The following is a 5,297-nucleotide window of genomic DNA, read 5'->3' on the forward strand; positions in this document are numbered from 1 at the left end:
AGGCCCAGCACGAAGCCGGGCCATAGCCCAGCAAGCCAAACGCGCGCCACACGCCCAGCCAAGGCAGCGCCCAGGCCCACCGCAAGGCAGGCCCAGCGCGCGCCAAGGCCACGGCTGTGTGGGCCTCGTGGCGTGGGTTGCTGCTCGCACGCACGCGCATGGGCGGCCCTCGTGGCTGCCGTGCGTGTGTGTGTTTGTGTTCATGCACGATTCCTAAAGTTATTATGATTTGGCATATGATTAAATTCCTATTCCTAAAAGGATAAATTAATTAATTAGAGTTCTTATAGGATTCTAAGTTTAATTAATTCGTATCCTACTAGGATTCCAATTCCCTTTCCATACCTCTATAAATAAGAGCCTAGGGTCATAATTTATAGAGACAATTGAAGTATTCAAAGGGTAAGTTTTTGAAAGAAAAATCAGCCATACACTTGCAAACACAATAGCCGAAATTCCTAGTAACCTTGAGGGCGATTCTAGTTGGTCTAACTTGAGGCGGATCCGGACGTACTGTGGACTATCTACGGAGGGACGACATTTGGAGTCCTAAAGACTTGTTCTTGTTCGGTTCGGGCGCAGCTAGGGAGGGCACGCTACAAAGTGTATGCTCCTAAATTATGCTAAATGATTATGTGTAAATAATATGTTTCCTGGCATTAAGGTTTTTCCGCATGATTTATGTTTTGTCATATGTATCATAACCTCACAACTCCAACAGGCACAGGGGGTCATGAGTTCATATTGGTCGCCATCGACTATTTCACCAAATGGGTCGAGGCCAGATCATTCAAAGTATTGGGTTCCAAGCAAGTGGCCCAGTTCATACAAGAAAACATCATATGCAGATACAATGTTCCTCACGAGTTCATCAGCGACCAAGGAACCCATTTTTCAAGGGGAGTGTGAAGATCTATTCACCGAGTACAAGATTCAACATCATCGATCTTCACCTTATCGCCCACAAACCAATGGGGCAGTCGAAGCAGCCAACAAGAATATCAAGACCATCATCATGAAAATGACTACCAATTACAAGGACTGGCCCCAAAAGTTGCATTTCGCATTGTGGGGATATCGAACTTCAATTCGCACTACAACTGGTGCAACTCCGTTCTCATTGGTCTATGGAATGGAAGCAGTACAACCTATTGAACTGGAGATACCTTCTCTAAGGATAGTCCTAGAAAGAAAAATACCAGAAGCTGCATGGGTACAAGCAAGGTATGACGAGCTGGTCATGCTCGATGAGCGACGGCTTCAAGCCGCTTACCATGTACAAGTCTATCAGCGCCGAGTGGCCAGACATTTCAACAAAAGGGTCAGAACCCGAAACATCAAGGAAGGCGAGCTTGTCCTAAAAGCCCTTCGCAAAAGCACCATGGACCCAAGGGGAAAATTCAAACCCAACTGGGCAGGCCCATACATCGTCAAAAAAATCCTCTCCGGGGGAGTAGTTGAACTAACAGACATCGACGGAACAGAATTCAGATCTCTTACCAACCTCGATCAACTCAAGAAGTTCTATGTCTAAGTTCCATGTTCAAGAATCAAAATTCAGGTCTTGTAAGGTAGCCAGAACTACGTCCGGCCTGATTCCCTAATGCGACACGTAGGCAACCTCAATTCGAGGCCCGGCCACTTTAATACAAAAAAATTCAAAATGTCCTCAATTAAGGGCATCCTAAAAATCAAATCAAATTTCAAAATTCAATTGTTGTTGTTCCAAATGTGCCAATTCAAAGCAAAGCATGTTCAAGCGGAATTTAACACAATAACTTATTTGGTCCTAAGGCCTTCAAAGCTAATTCAAATACAAAGTCAGGATCAAGTGAAGCAAAGTTCAAAAGCCTTTTCACTTCCTAAACACATTTCCAAACACATCTTTCTAAACACATCTTCCAAACACATTCTAAACACAATTCCTTCCAATACAATTTCAAACACATTTAACCTACAAAGATCTAGGGTCGGGCGATTATTCTCTCGAGTCTTGGCACCTTGAGTACTATCCCCTGGCTCCTCCCGCAATCAATCATCAATCTTCCCCTTGCCCAAGCAGCGGGAGAAGGAACTTGCAAGCCTTCCAAGACGGGAGGACGACGAACCTCCTTTGGATTCCGAACGGTCAAGCACCGGATGGGCCACACTCCCGTCACCTTCCTCATGGTCAGTTGATGCAGGACGTCTAGCTCTAGAACCTCAGACTCTAGCTGGTCCTGAGAAAGAAATGTCCCTCTGGCCTAGGCCTCTCATCCATACAATATACCCCGCAGATAGAGTAACTGACTCAGGTGGGAACTGGATACTCAAGAATGGTTTGGCGACCCAATACCGCCTCCAAACTTCAAGTCGATTTGCATTCAGCGCAACAGGTTTCAGGTTCTCTTCAGTACAGTCCGGGATCTCCTATTTCAAGCCATATTGTCTCATCACTCGAGCAGGTGAGTAGAAGACCAGCATTGTGAGGCTTGGCACCCTCAAAGCAGCAGAACCAAGGGCATGTCTCATAGCAGCAATCCCCCACCAAGGAACTACCCACCTCATACAAGATTCAATCCCAGAGAGTGCGCATCTCCACTCATCCAATGAAAGCCGGCCATACACCGTGGGTCGCACAGTGAAACCCTTTCTATTATAGCTCGGCATCTTCTCCGGTGGTGCCACCAACATGAGCCTCTCCATAAGCCAAACCTTGGGGAGTATACAAGAAGCACATTTCAAAATTCAACATTCAAAATTCAAATACAAGTACAAGTTCAACAATACAAAGAAGGCACCAGATCCTTACTTGGAGTAATACCGGACTTCCCGACGGCAATGAAGAGGGGTCCGACTTCAGCATGTCAAGGCCCATTAATGTTTCGCCAATCACGAGCGTCATTGGGTCCCGACCATCAGCAAACTGCTCTACAATCTCAATTAAGGAGGCATCACCATTGCCAAACCCCTGCTTCGAAAAGAGAAAGCGAGCAAATATACAAAAACTCAAGGCTCTCAAGCGGAAAACTTTGGGAACATCAAGCCCAGCAAAGTAGGTGACAAAGAGGGACAAATCCACCCCTCTGCCATATACAACATCACTCAAAAGTGGGGGCTTCAGGCCCAAATACCTTTCAAAGTTCAAGAAAAAGTGTTCTTCAACACTAGGCATGCATGGCTCCAGGATCAAGGGCCACCCCAATATGGCACTAAATTCCTCAGGGAGGGAACATACCTCATTATTTCCAGGCTTTTTGGATACCTTTCCATGCTTTAACAATCCCAAACCCTTTCAGTCTGTTATACTCGACTGGGGGCCCCGCGAAGCGGAAGACATGATGATTCGGGTCCCAAGCCTCCAGAGCAGCAAGAATGAAGTGCAAGTCCAATTTTACAAACCGGAAAGAGACGGGCACCCCAAGATGCATGCCATCAAGCTCCCTTTTCTCCAACTTTCCTAGCGAACCAAGCCACGAGTTCAAGGCACTTTCAAAAGACACATCCATATCTTCTTTTCTTTTCGAGAGGAAGCAGTATGCAATGATAGCAGGGAAGGATTGATACAAGAAGTGATCCGAAAAGCTCCCTATTTATACAAAAGTCGGCTTGCACGACAGCTCACAGGCGCCAGGCGCCAAGCCTGCGCCAGGCGCAGGGACCTGCATCTAAGGACAAGGCCACCGTCCTCTCTTATGACTCGGAGTACACACTCTTTAGTGTTTCGGACAGCAGAGTACAACCTCCATTATTCAAGATTTCAAAGCCGCAAGCCGCGTAATTTCAAGCAGTCCGGATCAACGCTTCGGGCAGATTTCGGGTCGATTTTTCAAAATTCAAGCATTCTAGTCCTAGATCGGCGTCCTAAGTCGAGTCTGCATATGCATAAGCAAGAGTTGAATATACTTTGACTTGCGCTTTTCCTAACCAAAAAACCTCAGTCAAAGTGGGGGCTTATAGTGGGCACATACACCCGAAAAAATGGGCAAATTTTTTTCAAATTTTTTCGCAAAATTGTCATGCATGCATATAGCTACAAAATTTCAAGGCACACACAACGCATACAATTTCAAGCATTCAAACATACAAAAGCCAACCTTCAAATTTTACAAACCAATTCAAGTTTAAAACCATACAAACCATACAAACCACACAAAAATTCAAGTTTCAAGCCATACAAATACAATACAATCTAGCCTATACAAAATCAACCCAGGCAAGCTGGAACTCACTACCATGCAGGGTTAGTTTGAGTCATCATCAGCGGTGATGTCAACCATAGGCCCCTTGTCCCTGTTACGCCTCCTAAAGCGCTCCAGCTCCTGATCCAGCTCTGTCCCAGGGGTACTAGGATCCTGCTCCGAGATACGAAGTGTGCCAGTGGTAGGATGAACTCCCTGCTGAGGAGAGGAATACTGATATGGCGGCGGCATCGGCATATACGGATACGACCCATACATATGATGCTGGCGCATCCTATCCATCTCCGCGTAGCAAGCCCATGAACCTGCACCCCAAGGCTGAGGACCACTTCCTCCGAAGTAATAGCCGGAAGGAGGAACAAAAGGCCGTGAACCGCTAGCACCTCCAAATGAATGCCTGGTGGGATCAACATGTAAAAAAGGGGAAGCTCCCCACTCAACATCAGAGTGCCTCTGATGAGCACCAGCACCGGACCCCTGTCCCAGCTCAACAGAGTCCCTACGGTCTCGACGGCGCTCCTATACAAGATACAATTTCAAGAATCAATTTCCCAAGTTGGAATTTCCAGTATACAAGTTTCAAAATCAAGTGAGGTACCTCTCTGTTCCGGCCAGAAAGCTTCCGGGTCAGCTTGGCGCACTGCCTCTTCCAAGAATCAAGCAAGAGCATCCAGCGACGCACTCTCGCCCGAGGCGCCTGCATACAAAATTCAAGATCAATTTCCAAATACAAGTTACAAACAGTTTTAAAAATGCAACAGTATATACAGGGGCGTAATGCTCAGGTACAACATCATATGATTTCCGGTGCGGAGGAGAAGCCCAAGGAATGGTCTCCACCACTTCTTCCCCGTCCGAGGTCTCATAGCGGAGGATCCTATCAGCATGAGGAATGTCCTAAGGGTTGAAGGAAATATGTCCTTCACCCAAGGTGCATTAAGTCTAATACCAAGGTTCAGATTAATTGCGAACAATTAATTCAGTGAGATCAAGTGATCGGAACAGCTAGCTGGAGCAATGCTTTCGATCAGTGAGTTCGAATGGATATTGAACTCACAACTTACTCTTGACTGAACCTACAAGGTCACACCAATGACACGTAACAGATCACCGGAT

Source organism: Spinacia oleracea, chromosome 4, assembly GCF_020520425.1.
Source record: "Spinacia oleracea cultivar Varoflay chromosome 4, BTI_SOV_V1, whole genome shotgun sequence".
NCBI classification, from domain to species: Eukaryota; Viridiplantae; Streptophyta; class Magnoliopsida; order Caryophyllales; family Amaranthaceae; genus Spinacia; species Spinacia oleracea.